We start from the raw sequence: 21,638 nt of genomic DNA on the forward strand, positions 1-21,638 counted from the left end.
TATATATTTCTCTCCCACGGGACTCCTGGTTTGATATAGGCGTGTTACAGCATCCCCACTGTAACAGCTATCCAAACTTAAAGATGTTTTCCAAGAGGATGAGATGCAAGATGTCTAGATGATTAAATTACTTGGTGGTTGTTGCCCGGAGAAGTGGTGGGTGCCACTTCCCTAGAAGTTTCAGAGCCAGACTGGATGGCGCTCTGGGCAGTCTGGCCTAGTGGGAGATGTTCCTACCCATAGGCAGGGTGTTGGAACTAGAAGAACCTTCAGGTCCCTTCCAATCCAGGCCATTCTATGATTCTATGATTCTATGATTCTATGATTCTATGATTCTATGATTCTATGATTCTATGAATCTATGGTATGACTAAGAAGAAAATATAGAAAATCCCCTATACAAAATATTTATTAATGTTTCTAGGAGGTCTTTCTTTAATTGTCTCTTACATTAAATTTCAAAATAATTCAGTAGAAAGCTACATCTATCTGGAATCTGGAGTTTATAGTTATGGCAATTAAAATTCCTACTTGATGACCTTTAGTTTTTCCCGTAAGGAATATTACATTTCATCTCTAAGGGGATCTGCCTCTGCTCCTTTATACCTATATGATGCCTTCTAAAAACGGCTGCTCTAAAAATAACCACATTTCAGTCATAGAACTAGTCATGAGGAAAACTGGTCTCTGATAATTAATGACTGTGTGAATACTAAATGAAACACAGCTGCTCTGCCATTTCTATATTAACTTTCATCCATAATAATATTTTATAGATATTTACTGAAAGTTATGCTAGTGGGTGTTTGCTAACTGCAAAGTGACTAGTTGTTCTAGTTACCCCACACCAGTCAACACTTACAAAGTGATTTCTGGGAAGCACAGTCTGAAAATATCAATACATTGTTCCACATTCATTTGCATGACAGAAGGGAAATCCATTCACATCTAGCAGTACCTGAAGACTTCTGACAAACGTACTTGTGCTTTCAGTTCTGTGTTTGTGGCTCTACAAGTGTTACTCAGCCTTCCTTCTGCACTGAATTTGCCAGTGGTCAGTGGCAGCTGGGTGGATCAAGCCACTGCCAGTTCTTCTACTCAACAGCTGCTCTCAGCCAAGCTGTTTAACACAGAAAATAGCAGGGAGTGCAAGACCAGCCTTATTCAAAGTAATTTCTACTTCCACAAGTATAAGAACATCAGGTGGACACAAAGATAAAGAAATCTGACACACGCAGCCCCTGCCTTCCAATATCAGCCTCTCTACAGACAGCTGCTGAAGTAAGGCCAGAGAGGAAAAATTTGATTGCAGAGAAATTGTCTTTGTTGAAAAAGGATGAGACCCCATATATTTGAAATGCAAGTCTCAGACTGATGGCTGTAAGATCAGGTTGTGTCCTCCTTGGAAAAAATATATTCTTCCTTCATGTCTCTCTTACCTTCAATAGATTTGGGCTTTTGATGAATTGCTGCTAACCAGCTTGTGGGTATCCATTTCATTCACTTGCAAGGAATTTAGCTGTCCAAATGAATACCTAGACCTCAACATAACTGATTCCACCCTTGCCAGCAGTAGCAATCCTGTTTCTTGAAGAAGAGTAGCTGTTATCTCTTCTCCCACAAGAACAGGTTGTGCAAGAGGGCTCCCAGGCAGCAGCTGGCAGCTGATCATATGTATCAAGGGACACACAGGTTTTTCACTAACTTTTGAACTTCACTTCAAGCTTGGAGATTAAAATTACAAACAAGAACATTACTCTTAATATGTAAGTTGCCACCATGTTAAGATACTCTATAGTTTCAGGTGCTCTGGGGGGTTATCCCTTCAGACAGGAGAGCTTCTGTCTCTTTAAAAACTGTGGTTAGTTTTTCCTAACATGCTATGACTGTCTAATTCAAGCCTTGTATCCTGCTGAGCTCTTTGTTTCAGTACAGCTTTTTTAAGTGAAGTCCATGGATTTAATTTCTCTTGTGAGAGTTAAACCCTTTTTTATGATTTTTCAGTTTGTTCAATGATATTTATAAAGTAACTACCCTGCCCAGTTTGATATTACAAGAAAACATGATGAGAACTTGCTATGTCTTCATTAAGCCCTTCATTAGTTCCTGTACTTGTATCTCTTTTCTCCTTCCTTAGCTTTCCTCAAAAGCTGTTGTGTTTTGTCTCAACTGACTTCATGAGAAACTGTGAGGTTCTCATGGTGCTATTGGGAAAGGTATATTGTAGAAGCTCATTTGAATGAGTTATGCAATTAGGAAAATGTACAAGCAATGGCTCCAGGTCATGCTTCTAATGAAATCCAAATGCAGGTAATGAAGCTGTATTTGAGAATAAAAATGTTGCATAGCTCAGCAGCCATCAACATAAACTGAAGCAATTCCAAATTGCTTGGGAGAAGTGATGTTAAAATTAAAGGCAGAGGAAATGTCAGAGAGATGCAGCTGCCTGTGCAGTTCTACAGAACTGTAACAGTTGTCTCTAATCTGTCTCACCTGTCTCCATGAAATGTTGTGTCACAAGATTTGATCACCTACAGTCTGGTTGTTCCAGAACTGTCAGAATAAAGTGATGAAGCAGAAAGCTCTGTGTGTGTGTGTGTGTGTGTGTGTGTTTGTGTGTTTAAAATTCCCAGCTTGAGAACACTTATCAAAAAGTTTCTACGCAAACACAAAACCACAGATTATTTTCCCACAAACCAAGATAAAAGCATTCTGAGGAGCAACCAGCCAGAGTTTACTCAGGAGTTTATAAAGGGGTTTGGTTTTTTTTCAGACTGAGACAAAGAGACAGTATTGAAAAACGAATGAAAATGAATACCCGTTGAATTGTTTCTTCTTTCAGGACTCAGATCTGCTCTCTACACATGTGGTTTAGACCTAGGGAATTGTCTGGGGGGGGTTTTATGCAAGTTCAATGGACTGAATAAGTGGGTTCAGACTGAAGATTCCTGAACTGAACCAGAAAATTTTACTGTCACTTGCAAAGTATTGCTGCCAGAAAAGAAAGATTAACAGTAACATGCCCAAACTTATAAAAATACCAATTTAAAAAGAAGGTAAAAACTTGAGCAAAAACTTTGGCCCTGAGAACGTTACACATAGACAAATGGGAAAAGAGCAATGACATTAACAGCAGTCTAACAACATGTTTAAATGCAGTAAGATAATAGAGAAAAATGAGAAGTAAAAGGAGTAAAAGAAAAAAAAAAGAAATATTGTTGCTGGCAAGTTTTGGGGGAGAATATCCATTATAAAGTGCTGAAGACTACAGAGGATGCTGAGTCAGTCACGTACTACTGACAGAAAATGTAGCTGAAACAGTCTTGGTAGTTTAAGGATGTTTTAATAAAACTAACATCTTTCAATATTGTGTTTCACCATAGATCTCCAGGCCACCAGGAACCACTGGGCTCCTATTCTTTTTATCACAAACTGTGATATTTCATCCATTTTTTCATTCAGCTTGTATTCAACTAAAACTTGCATTTTGAATTCACTTTTGACTGTGAATTTTCAGAAATTAAGAATCCATCACATTGCATGGTGTTTTGGTCTCATTATTAATCAGCTTCATTGTAAAAAATCTGTCTCTTACTTAAAATTTAGATGTGTGTGGCTATTATGTAATTTTTTCTAAAACCGTTCTAACCGGTGAAAGACTCATTTCGAAACAAGTATTTTGTCAGTTCCAAAACCAGATCTTAGGTTGGTTATTTTCGTTGTTGGATTTTGGGTTTTTTTGAATGAGAGCATGACCTTTTTTTAAAAAAAATATTAGACTCATTTCACCAAGTATTTTAGCTAATAGCTAATAGCTATTGCTAATATTTTATCATCTGTATTATAAATTTACTCAATAGCATCAAACTATAGGAAGACACAAGCATACTCTAAGGACTTTACTTGTAAGCTACCACCCAGGAAAAGACTCAGAAGGCTCCACATTGATATGACATAACAATGACATCTAAGTGCTAGGATGAGTGAAAAGTCCTTAATAGAGGATCACCCCTAAGCAAGATCAGCTTGTGTCAAGATCAGAATGTGTCTCCTATTCCATAAAGCTGCTGAATGACTGATGATTTTGATCCCCTGAGGGAACTTAACACAAGCAGAGGAAAGATCTATCTCTGCAGACTTATCAGGATGATGCTCAATCTACCTCAAAACGCTTACTGTTTCACACGGGGTTTGTGCATGAGAGAGATTAGCTTCAAGGTTATTTTAGCCATCTCTGTTTACAGGCAAGGAAATTGCTCTGCCTCACTCCAGCTCTGACCTTTTTAATTGACAGCAGAGCCCTACCATTTGCAGAACTATTATTCATCACATAATCAAATTACTATCTCTATCCCCTGCCTTGTCTTTTGTTGTTAGAATCTGTTTATCCCAGTGACAGTGTCCATACATCTTTTCTGTTTTCCTGTAATCTGTATGTCAGGAAAGCATGAAGTTATTGGAAGGGAAGACAAGGCAGAGGAAGGAGTTTTTCATAAGTTGCTTTGCTTTCTGTTGACCCAAGCATAGCAGCAGCATGGCTGGTCTACTGTCCCTTGGTGGATGAGAAGCAGAGAGGCTGCAGGCTGCAGCCAGGAACTGTAGCAAGGCAAAAATATCTCTGAAGCAACAAGGTCAGTGTCCCTGATACTTCCCTTCACACCCCAGAGTCCAAACATAAACAGTCTCATCTCTATCTCCCTTGTATAACATTGACTTCACAACCTGCCCGTGCCCCAGTAGATCTCATAATGACAGTAAGTCAGCAGAGTCAAGCCATTAAGGAGCACAGTCATGTCACTACGTGCCATTTGGGAGACAGCAGCTTGTTTCTTTTTTAGACATCCCCAGCTGAAGAATCATTTCCTGTTTAAAATACAGGATTTATTACTAACTTGCTCATTTCTTGAGGGCTGTGGTAGTGATGGGGTTGTAGAGCAGATGACAACTGATAGGTGACTCATCCATTTCTCTGGGAACAGATGGCTAACAATTCCGGAAGATTTAATGGTTGGAATGTCCCCATTTTCCCCAGTTTCTGTTTTTCTGACACTTTTCAGAAGCTGAATTCCTAGAAATTTATGACTTTTGGAAATCAATCCACTTGGCACTCTTTGATTTTGATGGTGTGTCATTTTACAGTTAGTGATTCAGTTGTAATTAACCCGTGTAATTCCTTGGCTATCTGTGCTATAGCTGCCAACTGGTGCCACACAGAGGCTTTTCATGTCACACTCCTATCACTTCCATATTTCAGCATATCAGTTCCCTTATCACTCTCTACAGACATCCAAAAGGATGTTGTAGGGAGGTGGAAGTGGGTCTTTTCCCCCAGGTAACAAGGGGTAGGACAACAAGAAATGACTTCAAGGAAGTGGCAACTGATAGGGAGAAGACTGAGGTACTCAATTGTTTGCCTCAGTATTCACTGACAGTCAGGCTTCCTATGTCTCTCAAGTCCCTGATCCTTTGGGTGGGTGTAGGAGCAGTGAATGCCCTCCCACTGAAAATGAAGAGCAGGTTCAGGACCACTGGATGAAGCTGAATAGTCCCAAGTTTATGGGACCTGATGAGATACATTCCAGGATCCCAAGGAAACTGACTGACGCTGTTGTCAAGCCAATCTCATCATATTCGAAAAGCCAAGGCAAAGTCACTGGTGGCTGGAAAAAAGGAAACACCACTCCCATTTTAAAAGAGAGGAGAAAGGAAGTTCTGAGGAACCACAGACCAGGGAGCCTAACCTCTCTGTCTGAGAAGATCATGGAGCAGGTCCACCTGGAAGCTGTGCTATACCACAAAAAGACCAAGGTGGTGACTCGAGGCAGCCAGCATACCTTTACTAAGTGCAAATCATGCTTGACCAGACTGGTGTCCTAGGATGTAGTGATGGCAACAGTGACAGGAGAAGACCAACAGATGTCATCTATCTAGATTTCTGCAAGACTTTTTATATGGTCCCCTATGACATGGATTTGGTGGATGGACTATTCAGTGAATAAGGAATTGGTTGGACAGACACAGCCAAAGACCTGTGGTCAATGGCTCTTTGTCCACAGAACTCAGAGCTCTGTCTTGGGACTGGTAATCTTCAATATCTTTTCCAGTGACACAGACAGTGGGATCGAGTGCACCCTCAGCAAGTTTGGAGACAACACAAAGCTGTACTGGTGAAGTTAACAGAGCAAAAGGAGAGGGTACCATCCAGAGGGACCTGGACAAGTTTGAGAAGTGGGCCCACAAGAATCACATTTAGTTTAACGAGTCCAAGTCCAAGTCAGGGACTGCACCTATGTTGGAGCAATCTTGGGCATGAGCACAGACTGGAAGAACTCATAGAGAACATCCCTGCTGGAGAGAACTTGGGGGTCCTTATCTCTGAAAAGCTGCACATGAGTAGATCGTGTGAGCTCTCAAACCAGTAGGCCAATCGTATCCTGGGTTGCATCCAAAGCAGCATGCCAGCAGAGCAAGTGAGGCAATTCTGCCCCTCTACTACATCCTTGTGAAACCCCATCTGTGCTGCCTCCAGTCCTGGGGTTCTCAGCACAACAAAAACATGGATCTGCTACAATGGATCCAGAGGAGGGCATGAAGATTATTAGCAGGATGGAACAACTCTCTTATGAAGACATGCTGGGAGAGCTATGGTTGTTCAGCCTGAAGAAGAGAAGGCATCAGGAAGACCACACTGTGACCTTCCAGTACCTTAAGGAGACTTATAAAAAGGAGGGAGAGGGAATTTTTGTGTGGGTAGCTAGTAACAGGACAAAGGGCAATAGTTTTAAACTGAAAGAGAGGAAATTTAGGTTAGAGAAATAGAAGAAATTTTTACTCAGAGGGCGATGAAGCACTGGAACAGCTTGGCCAAATATGCTGTGAATGCCCTTCCCTGGAAGTGCTCAAAGACAGGTTGGATGGGGCCCTGAATGATATTCCTGTCCATGGCAGAGGGGCTGGAATGATATGATCTTCAAGGTCCCGTCCAACTCCACAATTCTATAATTCTAAGTTGCACCAAGGTAACTTATATTGGCTATTAGGAAAATCCTTCACCAAAAGGACTGTTGAACACTGGAAAAGTCTGTCCAGTGAAGTGGTTGAGTCACCATTGCTGGAGAAATTTAAAAGATGTTTAGATGTGGCTTTTAGGGATATAGTTTTGTAGTGGATATATCCGTGCTCTGTTGGTGGCTGGACTCAATGGTCTTTAAGTTATTTTCCAACCTAAACAATTCTATGATTCTGAAATTTTTCTCCTAGGAAAAAAAACAGATAGTCTGACTGTCTGCAGTTTTCAGCTCACTCCTCTGTGCCAGTTTTGGGCATGCCTGAAAGATTTCTCTGAAAGGCAAATAGCATTTCATGATTCTTCCACAGCTGGAGTGATCAACAGGCCTGAGTGAATTGAGATTTCCTTAGAATTCAGTGTGGGACTCATCCTGGCCCTGCAGTAGCAATGAACCCATTTCTGCAAAGTGTTGAATACTTCGGTTCCCTCGAGTTTATGGAAAGAACTGATGTCAGTCAATATCTTGTTGAGCTGTGCTTATGTGAAATGTATGGACTTGAACTCATCAGCCTTAACAAAAAAGGAGGAAGAGGGGAAAACAATGGCAGGGAGAGTGACCCAAGGATTCCACCAGTGATTTTTTGGATAATCTGAATAAAAGTTTAAATACGACAAACATGTAGCCTGTAGGCTTTCAGAGAGATTTGCAGCTCTTTTTTCATCCCTGTCCTTTCAAATGACAATTTCAGGAAGCACACACTTGATATACAGCCTAAATGGCTGATGCTTAAAAAACAAACCTAACAACCCACCCAAACTCACACTCTCCCAGCTCTTTTGAGCTATGAATGCATTTAAAATGGAATTTTGATATTGCTGTTATCTTCTAAGAAATTCTGAGTTCTTTAAACACAAGGGAACCTGAAAAAAGAACAGAAATGTAAATAATGAGACCCACTCCCTCTTTCTATCTTTTCCGTTTGGGTTTGAAATAGCAGTACTGTGTTTCTCTTTGCCTTTATTAAGAGAAAGCAAAGGGTTTTTCTTCAAACCCTGAAAACACTGGACTAGTATATAAGTACAATTTTCATTTTCATCTCTGTAAGAGATGAAAAGGGACAACTTCTAGGTTTTTACTACATTTTTATGTAATTCCTTACAATGAACTTCAAAACCGCCTTCTGTAGTACAGACTAGTCTGCACTTGTACAGTGAAAGATCTTAAATATCTGGAAAGCAGAAACAAATCATTTTAATATTAGTGAATTTTTTAAAAAGTGAAGAAAATTATTTATTTGGGAAAGTAATATTTTGTTTTACAAACTGTAATAGCAGCCTGTGTTAATCAGCCAATGTATTGGTTTTTCCTTTTTTTTCCTGTCTGTTAATTCTATTTCTTTTGTCCTTAAATGAAACAACCTCTTTTTAATTTTTTCCCCATTAATTCAATTTCAAAATTTTTTAATGCTGAAATTAAATTCTGGGGAATTTTTCAGTCAACTTTATGTCTTGTGGTAAATAAAAAGGGCTACATGCTAAGTTTAAATATGGTAATAGGCACTCCATTTCACGTAGTTGTTACCAAAATCACGAGTAGTCTGGGAATGTAGGAGTTTAGTTTCTCAGCAACCTACTGCAACAGGGAAATAAGCCTGTGCTCATCAGGGAAATATTAGTGGGCAATTGGCTTGTGGGCTGTTAGTCTGTAAAATAAGCAAACCATTAATCAGCCTTTCCATGGCTCCAGTGCTGAATCAGCTGAACGGTTCAAACAAACTGACAGTCCTTCATGGAAATATTTAAAAATCATTTACCAGGCTTGAGGCCTTTAGGGACTGCTGTTACAAAGTGCCAGCTGTTGGACAGGGGTCTGGTCAACTTTCTATAGACAAATGCCTCTAATAAGATGTGTGTATATATAAGAAAAGGTGACAGATTCAGCCAGGCTAGACAGTGATCTTAAAGAGTATGTACCAATGTCTTCTGGCTGTAGTGAGAACATCTGCAGAGCTATTTTCCCATATTTCTTCTTTTACAGCAAAGGGAACCTGCATGAGGGCCAGCCTGCCATTTATATTCATTTGCTCAACATGCAGAGGGCAAAGAGCTTAGGTGACTGCAGGGAAATGTCTTATCAGAGCAGGACCTAGAAGATAGGGAGAAAGTAGAGAAAAAGAAAAGGGAATAAAAAGGAAAATGGAATTTAGGAAAAATCCCAAAGAGTAAAGAAGGCAGCTGAATGTTTCTCTGGGGTACAGAGGGCAAACAGAGTGTGCACAGTCCCATTCACAGGGCAAGAGAGGACCCAACAGTGCACCTGTGGTGCACCCCACAGGCTCAAGCACCATCTCAGCGACTGCTCTTGGTCTGGGAACCTCTGTCTGATGTTCCTTAAGATGTGTGTCCCCACACAGAAACCCACAGTGAGGCCAAGGAGCTTGTACCCCTGTGTGGCAGCTAGATTTTCCTGCATAGAAAAGAATCATTAGGGTTTAGCCAAAAAAATCATGAACTTATTAACATCTCTTTTTGTGATTCAATCTATAGATCATCAATCATCAGTAAAGAACAAGCATTACATGACCATGTGGAATAACAAATTGCTTCTCATTCCTAATAGGTCCTGAGGGACTCCTGTAGAATTTAGTGTACTTTACAAACCAGAGTGTAAAGCAAATAGGTAAGATTTTTGATGAACATTATTATGATCTCCAAGATAAAAATCAGAACTTGCAAGCACATAAAGAAATCAAAATAAGATCTCCTGTATCAGAATTTCCTGCCTGGAGAACAGATGGTCTCATGAATAAGAATGTAGTTTTATTTTAGTATAGCTGTGCTTTCTAAGTGGGCTCCTATATAATACTAAACAGAACTTTTCTACATTCTTCATGTACACACAGATTAAAGTAACAGGAAATTCTTTCCCTGACAACATTTTGTGGTGAATTAAGATCTTGGACATAAGGATTGAGTAATATGCCTCTAGGGGTTTTTTCAAGTCTGCACATAAGCTGAGATTTTCCTCTTTTTTTTTTTTTTTTAAGGTGTATTGTTCTCATTGCTTTTTACAATTGAGATGGTACTTTAAGTTACTTATAACTTAAGTAACAGTCCAGGACTGCTTATAACTTAAGCAGTCCAGGATTAGGCTTCAGAGATGGGCATGCAAAGTTCTCATCTTCAATGACATCTTGTCTTCTCAGTGAGAATTGTGCTCAATCTGATATTGCTTTTGGGAGAGAATGGTTTTACCCTCTGTGATCTCTGAGGTATCAGGTATCTTATTCCCCAGGGCTGTCATGAAGGTTTAAGTCTTGAAGTCTGGTGTCAGAAGTCAGTGAAGTACGTCACAGGCTTGAGTCCTAGAAAGAAGTGAGAGGTGATATTTGCTGCTTGCCAGTGGTAATTATTCCCTGTGAAAACTTGTAGACTGGTAAAAGACATAAAAAAAATTGTCTTAGTACTTTCAAATTGTCTTAGTACTTTATTGGATAGGTAGGAGTTAACTGGGACTTTTGGTAACTCGAAGTACATAAGTGATACTAGAGACTCTGAAAGGTGAATGCACTGCAATGCACTGTGAGCTATTTCTTCCACATTTCTTGGACCAAATTTTCTATAGTTTATATGGTCATGGAAACTTTACACTGTAAGTGAAGGTGCCTTAGTTTATATCAGCTAGAATCTGAAGTCTGACATACTCACCAGCAGTGTTTCCTAATGCAGAAGTACCCAAGAAACCCACAATGAAAAAGATGTTACTGATGTGTTAAAAACCAAAAAAATCCTGAAATATAGGAATATATAATTTATTAGGTTTTTAACGCATTTTTGGTCCATCCATTTGCTTAAAAATCACTGGCTACATTCCAGCTTCTGACCAGGGAGGCCACAGGCAGCTGTGCATACACCAGCCCCAGACTCCACAAGCAAGGAGAGGTTGGGGATTGTCCTGTGCAGAGCTAGGGGTTTGGGGTTTGACTCTGTGATCCTGGTGGGTCTCTTGCAACTCAGCTGTGATTCTGTGGCTTGCTGTGGGATGTGAACCTGTGGCTGGGTGTCTGCCACCCCACAGAAGGTCAGAGAGCAGCACACAGCAACTGGATGCATAGTGCAGAGAATTCTCAGCTTTGCATGGACACAGTTCAGACATAGAAGTGTCATCTTCCAAACTGCAGCAATGGCTTTGGTGCGCTATCTGCAAACTCATGCTTTGTGTAGTTGAAGCACCACTATATGTGTGTCCCAAAAAATAGTTACTTGCATTTTTTCCTACAGTTATTTCTACTTACTGACCATTTATACCCCTTCAGCTGATGAAAAAATCTCTGTAAAGCTAACCATTTTGAAGTACAGTTGACAGAGCGGTGTAAAGCTGCAGATGATGCTGATGTCAGTTCCACATTCCTATGTTTTCAGATGATATATTAAGAGACACGTGGAAATAGCCATTGCTGTAGTGCAGAACAACCAAAGCAATTCAAAATTCACTTCCTGAGGACCAACAGACTTATGGCCTCACATGGGTTAACCCTGTACTTTATTTAATTTGAAGCTATTTAGAAACTCAGATGCTAGGCAGATGTGCTCATAAAAAAAACAAAACAAACACACACAAAACAAAACCCAGCAATTTCCTATGAGAGCTGAGAAACTCACACAACAAACATAATCTTCTTGAAGAATAACTAAAGGACTATTTTTGTACTATGTCCTATACTTCTCTCCCCATGACATATACTGTGACCTATGTCATGGAAACAGAGGCAGACTGCTGTCAGATGTCCATGAGAACAAGGGGAAGGAGGTGAACGTACTAAGACAAATAGAACCTCACTGAAAATGTTTGAGGAGAAGCTTGCATAGCTCTTTAGCTCAGTACATGCAGTGCCACCGTGGAGGCACCCTGGCTGTCTCTAGCCTTCTGCTTGCATTGAGATCATCTGCCTAACCACCCCTCAGCTCCACGTGCTCATCTGCCTCTGCACTTCCCACCAGCTGCTGTGGAGAGACCACAGGGAAAGGATCTGCAATGCCAGCTCTTCCCACTACTCCACCCACGATGCTCTTGGGGATGAGAAAATAGCCACATGCTTTTGTAGTCAGGCTCTACCCCACAACTGCTTGCCCACAGACACCTCTGAGAGAATATTTGATCACTTCATGGCAATCTGCATCTGCCCACCATGACAAGTCCTCACTCAAGTGCACATCCTGAGCAAGCACTGCTGAGTATATGCTGTGCACTTTGGAATCTCAGTAGTTTGGTTACCAGTTCTTTATCAAAGACATGGATCTCCTATCTTCACAAGTTTATCCACATAGGAGGTGGGAATGCAAGCACCAGAACTGTGCAAAAGGAAACAATATGTAAAAAAGTGGTTGGTGACATCCAGCATGGCTTCACTGAGGGAAAATCATGCCTGACGAATTTGGTGGCCTTCTACAACAGGATTACAGCACCAGTGGATGAGAGAAGGGCAACTGACATCATCTACCTGGACTTGTGCAAATCATTTGGCAAAGTCCCATACAACATCCTGCTCTCTAAACTGGAAAGCCATGGATTTGATGGACACTTGGCAGATAAGGAGTTGTCTCGATGAACAGATTCAAAGACCTGGGCATAGCAGCTCAATGTTGAAGTGGAGTTGACCAGTGAAGTTCCTCAGGGACCAGTGGTCTTTATCATCTTTGTTGGTGATGGAGACAATCTTCTGCGATGAAGACAGGCTGAGAGAACTGGGGTTGCTCAGCTTGGAAAAGAGAAATCTCCAGGAAGACCTTGCAACATCATTCCAGTACCTAAAGGGGGCCTGCAGGAAAGCTGGAAAAGAATTTTTTATACAGGCAAGGAGTGATAGGAGAAGGTGTAATGACCTCAAAATGAGAGATGATAGGTTAAATTAGATAATAAGAAGTTCTTTAGTGTGCTGCTGGTGAGGCACTAGAGCAGTTTTCCTGGAGCTGTTGTGGATGCCCCCCCCCCTTGAATTGTTTAAGGCTGGGTTGGATGGGGTTTTGACCAACCTGGTCTAGTGGAAGGTGTCCCCAGCCATGGTGGGAGGTGTAGAACTAGATTATCTTTATAATCTCTTCCAACTTTAGCTAGTCTATGATATGATTCTATGATGACAAGTACTGCATATTGATGAGAAAATATCTTATGCCACCAAGCAATCCAGTCTTTGTCACTTAATTAGGCTTCATAATTATAACTGAAAATGTTCCCAAGAGCATGAGATTACAAATTTAAGCCACTACATTTGAACTATCATAGCCCTAAGCACAATGAGGCCAAACTGAGGACACTATTGCTGTTATAAATTTAATATTGGGATCTTATACCATATAATTGGACTAAAAGTCAAAATCAGAAGTGTAGACAGGAAGATTTGTAGCTAGCCAAGCATTTGGTTATCTAAATTTTTGAATTAAAAATCCTAGTTTATTCGTTTGAAAACTACATAATTTCCAAATTATTTTTTTGTGTCATTATGTGCAATAACCCTATGGAACCATGTCAATCAAATAGCAGTTGATCATATTCAGATATGTGATATATTAGGAGATGATGATCTGGTTCATGCATTCCATCATCCCCAAACCTTTTTTTGATCCAAGGCATATTTTTGATGATGCTTCTTGACCCAAAGCAGTGGAAACTGTATGCGTTTTGCCCTGAATAACAGAATTATTGATAACTAAGGCGTCACTGATTTGTCTGATTTGCGTGATGATAGATGTGTTATCTGAAGAAGCCAACATCTATCTACAACAGTACATGCCAGAGTGGAGTGTGAGGGTGGCTGAAGAAGAGAGAGACGTGTTCTTTTCTAAACCCAGCAACCTTCAGATAACCTTTCTTTGACAAGAGGTTTTCCAGTTTGTGTTGCTACTGCTGACGACAATCAGTTAAGCCCCCAAATAGATCTTGTCTAAACCTCTACATCCTTTGTCTGGTAAGATTTTTTTCTGGTGCCACTTTACACAGAAAAGCACTCTCTAAAGAGGCACAGCGTCAGTATTTTCAAGAGAGAGTAAGAGAGAGGAAAGACAAACTCAGAGCTTTAAAAATGTCTGTTTTTAATAGAAATCAAGTTTCCAAAGAAAGAAAACCCATTGCATTTATTTGGAAAATTATGCAGTCTAGTTCTATTTCCAAATTAAATAGATTGCATTTACAGCATGATAAAATACATTAGAAAAAAACTGTGTCAAGTACCACATAACTCTGATCTCAGAGGGTTTCCCAGCAGGAGCTCTCAGCCGCACTGAATTCATGCCAAATTGCTGCATTACTCTTCTGCCTCCATCTGATAGAGAGAGATCAGGCTTTCCGTCCTAGACCTCAACTTCCTGCAGCCACCTTCTACCCCTCCCATCCCTGTCTTCTGTCAGCACTTTCAGAGACAGCCCAACAAATTCCTGTGATGTTTCTGAACCAGCAACCAAAAAAGCACAGGTTACAGTAGGCTATTGATGGCATTTAAGCAAAGGTCTTTAGAAACACAGGGGAAAAAAACTGGAGGAGCAGCAAATTGCATTCTTTTTCCAATAAAATTGTAAACACTTTTTCTGTTCGGAAAACCTTGGAGACCAGCTGTTTGGTGCAACTCTCTTCTACAGCAAGTTTGGATCATCTTGTTCTCCAAATACATTCCAAGGGTCAAATCTACAGAAGGCAACGATAAAATGCTCACTTGCTTCAACAGTAACCAACTGTTTCACAGAACAAAATAGAGGTTGTAAGAACAGCTTAAACTTTTAAAATGTGAAACAGAGGAGTTACTGTCCCACTGAGTGTGCACAGAGTTTCTCTTCTGGGCAGGGAGGTGGGCCAGGAACTTTGTTTCTCAAGAAGTGTTGGGAAAATAATCTGCCTGTTTCTTCACTCTTGCATCCAGAATTATAGACAGTAATGCTTCTACTGAAGATAGATATTACAGAAAATGTTTGAGAGTTCTTCTGGAGAGTCCACACTGTAATTATCCAGAATGAAAGCCTCGGTCATTTCACAGCCTCACATGTGCAGATGCAACTTTGTTAAAAAAAACCAAAACAACTTCCAGAAGGCCCAAGAACTAAGTTTTGTGGGGTTTTAAAATTTTTATTTAAAGGTGGCTAAAGTAGACAGTGAAATGTAAGTTTGAGACAGTAAACCTTAGATTTCTGTCCTAACTGAATTTAGCTGCATACACTTATGACCTAATGGAGAAGCAGAATACTTAATTTTTAAATACTTACAGTTTATTTGTTGTATCACACAAATTAAGTTCTTCTTTTTGCATTGTTTTTCTAGCACATTTTGTACATTCATTATTTTCTCTCCCCCCACTTTATCTTCTCCCATACTTTTCTTCTCGCAAATCAGTCTTTCATCCCTCTCTTGCAGCTATAGATTTCTCTCAACACTTTCCTCTGTATCATGTAGTCATATGTAGTAAAAAGTCATACTTTTTTTCACTTTTTATTACTTTTATTATGGTTTTGCTTGTTGTTTTTAACCTCTGTTAGCCACAATTTCTTTTGCTCTTCTTTTTTGTCTTTCTCCATAGTCTCATTCTGTCCCCTCTCCATTTTCCTGTAATCAGGAGAAAGATAAGCATTACAGGCTGACATTTAGGACCAGAAGTCATGACACGTTAGATCAAACTTTTATTTTACATTCCTGAACTTCTACCACTGTCATTGCCAAAAGTCTTGAATTGTGAAGTATTGCTGTAATTAGTGCAATAGTTTTAATGGATGCAACCAGCCTAATTGGTGTTACATTGTTTTCCTGAACTTGTGAAAACTCTGAAATACTGGTCTGCAAGATTTTCTTTTGTTCCATGCCTTGCCTCCCCCTTGCCCTGCAGGAAAATGATGAGAAATAATGCTGCTTTTTCTCATAGAGGATTTTAGAAAATGTTTGCTTTTAGGTTAGTCTGTCTTGGTGAGAGACCAATACCATTGTCCTTTTATATGTGGGGCTGTTGTGTCTGATCAGACACCTATTCTATCTGATGCCAGGTCGCCTTACTTCAGTCCTGTCCATTTTCATTCCCTGATGATCAAACAAATGCAGCTCTTCTCTACCTGGCTTCCTCCAGGTCATCTGTCAGAGGCACACACATATGTGCCTGATCTAAGAAGATGGCCATCCTTCATACCAGAGACAAGACCTAGGAAGCAGGCAGAAAAGTCAAATCAGAAGAAGGTGGTCAGAGAGAGGTTTTGGTGTGAACGCCAGACATGTGCTTAAACACACGTGTTAATAGATATTTAGTAGACAGTAGATGGTGCTCCAGTATTAACTGCCACTGTTACTACATTTCGTAGAGGCAGCTTTTCTGGACCATTACATTTTCTTATCTCTCAATCCAGGCCTTACACAAGCCTGCGAAAAAATAAAAGGAGCAGTGAAACCATCTCTTCGGAGGCCACAGGCTGGGAGAGGATGGAAGCTTAGGTTTGGCTTGGAGACATAGCCACAGCTGCTGGAGTCAGCATCACTGGGGACCTTTTTCTCTGATTGTTGCCTTTGCACATGGGAGAGACAATTGCTGCCCTGTATTCCTTTCCCCAGCAGTGGCTTCTTGGGTGTACTTTGTCTTAGCTGCCTCAGTTCATCAGATGATTGTAAGGTTGGAGCTCAGGGACAGCTCTGTGTGTTGTGAGAGTAATTTGTGCTTCTGTAATTTACTTTATTGTGATGAATTAGGGACTTAGCAGATTCATTTTTTCCTTGTTGAGCTCTGTGTACTAATAGCAGTGTGGTGACATGTCAGCGAGGATGCTTCATCATGATGTAATTAGTGCACATACTAGCCCTTCAGACCAGCAGCCAGCTGTGGCTCATTAGGATCTTGGCTGAAGGCTGCATTTCATTTATGAGCAATGTTCAACCCTTCATATTTGATCAGCTCATCCAGGTGAAAATAAACCCCAGTGGCATGTCCAGGTATTACATACGGAGTTCCCAGACCGGCCAGTAACAGCAGCCAAATGTCCCGGTACGGATGCACAGTCCCTTATATCTGTGATGTGAGTTATCCCCTGAAACAGAAGCTTCTCACTGATGCTCCTGTAAGGGTCACTAGACTTTCTCTCCCACAGTTATTTCATTGGGAGGGAGGAGAGCACTGACCTTTTTGTCCTAATATTTTTTCTGTGCCAGTGCCCGCTCTGGTGGAGCTGGAAAACCTATGTCCTACTCTTTGCCCTCATCTGCTGAGTCTGACCTCCATGTAGGCAGCTGTGGAGAGATAAAGTGCAGTTTACAATGATCTCCGGCAGCCACCAAGACCCCAGAGAAGGCCAAAGCAAGGGCAAACCCCTGCTTTGTGCCTGTTTTACATGCATGCTTACTCTGTGAGTGTCTGTTTGGGAACTGCAGGCTGTGTGATATTAAACCCTGCCCTAAACCATCTGATCAGCCACAGGCACAATCACTGGTAACCCTCAGAGCTGGGGCAATGGCTTCCCTAGACAAGGGTATGCAAAAAGGTTCATCATTCCAAAACCATTCCAGCTGCTGGATGCCAGGTGTTTTCAGTGGAATCTGCATGCAAGGGGATTTCCTGCACAGTTGTGGCTCTGTGACTGCACTCTGAGGGTTTAAAGAGGATTTGATTTTTTGCTGGAATTTCTCCAGCTGAGCTCAGTAATTGAGATGTTCCTTTGGCTGCAGTGGGACACACTATAGAGTACCATTATGTTTATTCTTGAGTTGGAAATATAGGAAATTGAGCTGTTTAGGCAAACAGCCAGTGTAAACAAATATCAGAATATGCAGCAGATAAAGCCAGATAATTGAGTTGCTACCTTCCAGGGAAATAGCAGAAATATATAGGAAAATACCCCTATCCCTTTAATAGACTTTTAAAAATTATTCCCTCAAGCTGCGTATGGACAACTTTGAATCCATTGTTAACCTCTTAAGAGTGTGTTTGGTTTCCTGATACAGGAAGTAATAACCGTAAAGCAAACAAATGCCTTAATTAAACCAGCACAGGAGAAGAGGCAAGGGTGATGTCATAATATTGCATTCAATGGCACTAGAAATATTAATGAAGCAATAGTTACTAACAAGTAGTTTTAAGATGTGGAAACAGCACACATGTAATCAGCTAGTGTTTCTACAAAAAAAAAAACACATTAAAAGATAACACTCCAAAGTTCCCCAGGGTAAACAGGGTGCCAGATGTCTTAGTTGAATAGTGCTGTGGTTAAGGGACAAGGACATAAAAGGGACATGAAAGAAATTCCTGCTCTGCATGAGAAAGTGTAAAAGAAAAGGCATGAGGCATTTCCTGAGAAGTGAATTCCTGACTGCTGCACAGAGCTGTGCTACTCCCTGCCCATAAGAGCATGAACAAGGGATCAGAGGATAACATATTTATTTGGGTGTGTTATCCTGTATGTGATACCTTAACACACACTGCATGTGTGGTTTGATACATAGAGGTCCTCTGACCATGACCCAAGGTAAATGAGAAATAAGTCCTCTGACTCCACACTTCCTCAATCACAGGCCACCCATCAGTTTATGACCGCAGCTAAGAAACTGTCTGAAAAAAATCAAGAAAAATGAAAAGAAAAAAGGGGTTATGGAAGGAAGAGTATGCCATGTCCTACATGGCGTTTTCTAGGGCTATGACCTTCAGCAAAGCATCTGGGTCCTGTGCTGGTCTTGTTTCACAGGCTGACTCTGCTGTTGATGGATCTGTTTCTATGCAAGGGACTGAAAAAACTTAACTTTCCTGACACTGTGTAGATAAGGTGCTTACTATGTTTTTTTCATAGCTAGTTGTGAGTGGGTTAAGAAAATAATGATTTGTTGGAACATAACTTGAAAATGCATCAGCAGCATTAGATCTTGACAGGAGGCTGCACATGTCCTCTCCCTTCCGGCACATGTGGGAGGACCTGAAGCATCACTTCCTTGGGCAGTGACAGCTGTTGGTTTCCTTACAGCCACTCTCCACCTCTCCCTGCTGGGCCTCAAGGTTTCTAATCTGAGTTAGCCTGAAAACATCACAGGTAAAACCTGAACTTTTTATTTTCCATGGTGCTTGCTTCATGTTGCAGGTGCAGCAGAAGTGTTTTGGTGAATACAAGCTCTTTCTCTGTTATGAAGGAAAGTAGAAAATAATGTAAAAAAAGTGCATCTTTTTAATGGTGAGGTGAACCTCTTTGTGGTTTTTGAATCAATGAGAAGCATAATAAAAATGTTGAAGGAACAGCTAGAGCTAACTCTATTTCCATATATTTTGGATACTGTTCTCTATTGCAACTAAGCTTAATGTGTCAAAATGAAAGAATATTTATTCTTATAGTTTTTATCTTTAGTGGAAACTGGGCCTGGAGAACCATGTCAGTAAATGAAAAGCACACCACACTTTATTTACATATACAGTCTGTATTTCTCCCATTGCAATCTGAAAAGTTCACCATCTCTTTTGTTGTTGTCCATGCCTGTTCGAAGATCAAAAAGATCTGATAGAATGCATATGCAAGCAATTTTTTTTTTTTTTCAATTCAGACCACATGAGCCACTAGCAGACTGCAGATAACTATTTGGAAATGTATGATTTGTAAGAAGCTTTACAGACAACATATACCAGATTGTAGTATATGACTGGCCATTTTCCTCTTGCTAAATGATACAGTTCTGAACTCATCCTCTCTACTTAAACTGAGAATTATAGCGTGTACTTGAACTGCCTCAGTAGCTGGTGTAGTGTGGAGGAAAAAGACCAGATCATTTGAGTTACCCATTTAATTCTCTGTCTTCATTAGAAGTTTGCTCTAACATTTTTTCTCTTGATTTACTTTAAAATAATTTAGTTTTTACATAATACATTCCTCCTAAAGCGACAGTTGGGAGTACTGAAAGAAAAAAAAAAAACAAAACAAAAACCAAAAACCAAAAAACAAAAAACCAAGCAGATTATTCAGCAAGTGTTATTTCAAAATATGAAGTAAAAGCTTCAGGATTTTTACACACTCAGATGGAGGTGTTAGTATCATAGAAGTATTACCATCAAGAAAATCACAATTCTGGGAAGTGCCTTGACTGTTGTTACTTTGACTTTTTTCCTAATAGAAGATCAGTCAGTGTTTTGATAACATTACTTTTTTTATCTTGAAAGAAAATTTAGCTCAAATTTTCAGAAGCAGCATAGAGCTTTTCAATATATAGGTCAGAAGTACTATCACAGGAATTTACTCCCTGCATGTGTGTGTCCTTGTGCTTATGGGAATTGATGGGAGATGTGTTGTACAGCTTATCTTTGCTTCAGGGCTATAATGCAAGGCTTTAGTTTCTTCTGAATAAATTGACTATCAAGCAGTACTCCACTGGACTAAATTGGAGCGAGTTACTTCTCCAAAGCAGTGCTAGATCATTTCGAGCAGAGAAAACACTGCAGGGTGTCTTTTGTATTTCTGCATGAGGATGATATGGAAATGCAAGAAGAATAAGAACTGTTAGAATATAATTTGCGGGGAAAAAATAGCTGAAAAAACAGGTATCATGTCACAAGTAAGTGTTAGGAGTTTTATTTTGATCAGCAGTCCAAGAGCTTCCCAGAGATGGCATATAGATATGAAAGAAAATAAAACTGAAAGAGGAAATTCCTGATCACATTTATACCATCTTGGACTTATTTTGACATACATTAAAAAAAGAGAAAGATATGTGTGTCTCTGTGTAGATATGCAAGGCAAAATATGCCTGTTACAGCCTTTGCTAGAGTGTGAGGTTTTTTATCATTGTAGAGGAAGAAACCTAAGCCCTTAAATATGAAGGTCCCTGGCACTGGTTCCACATTCTCACCTCAAAATATAATTAGAGAGAATTTAAAGTAATTTTCAGAATAGAAAAAGCTGCCAAGGCTAAAGGTTACCATGTTGTGATGTGACAAACCAGGTAATCACTTAGGACACTGGATATTAAGGTTCTTCTCCAGTTTATTGCTCTGTGTGTGTCTATCCCACATCATGTAGAAACCTTGAGCTCATGTGGTATGTCTTTGCAACACTGTACAAGGTCTGATAGAAATGCACACACAGCAACACAGGAAATAAGGAAGGACCTAGGTATCTGCTAGTAAGCTGCAATCATTTGGATAGCTGTCAGCACTGTGAGGAATCAGAGAACAAACTCTTGTGAAGAGCACCGCAAAACTGAGACTGCTGGACTGACAGGTAGAAGGGATGAGGACTTGCTCTGCATCATTTCTGTCCCCAAACCCAGTTAGTCTCCTTCCCAGGAATATTCTGTCACTATCAATTGCCTTACCTATGTGTTCAAATCCAATCCATACCTGCGCCTAAAGTTTTGCACCCAAGTTGCTATGCTACAAAGGTCTGGCAGAACCTTCTATTCTGAGGGGAGGCAGGACACGGGTGCTTGGGGTGCAATGTCAGGCGTTGTCATTATTTCATCAGAAGCTTTGCTTTAATTTTGACTGGTGACAAGGGTTGCCATAGAACAAATGAGTGTTTCTTTAGAGATCCAGCACAGCAGTGCTGCAAGTGTTGTCTGGTGGGAAATGTTGAGGAGCAGGGCAAGTTGAACTCTCTTGCAGGGCTGGTGTACATCGTCCCCCACGGCACTCCCCCCACCTCGGATCAC

This window comes from Aphelocoma coerulescens (assembly GCF_041296385.1).
Source record: "Aphelocoma coerulescens isolate FSJ_1873_10779 chromosome Z unlocalized genomic scaffold, UR_Acoe_1.0 ChrZ, whole genome shotgun sequence".
In the NCBI taxonomy this organism is placed as follows: Eukaryota; Metazoa; Chordata; class Aves; order Passeriformes; family Corvidae; genus Aphelocoma; species Aphelocoma coerulescens.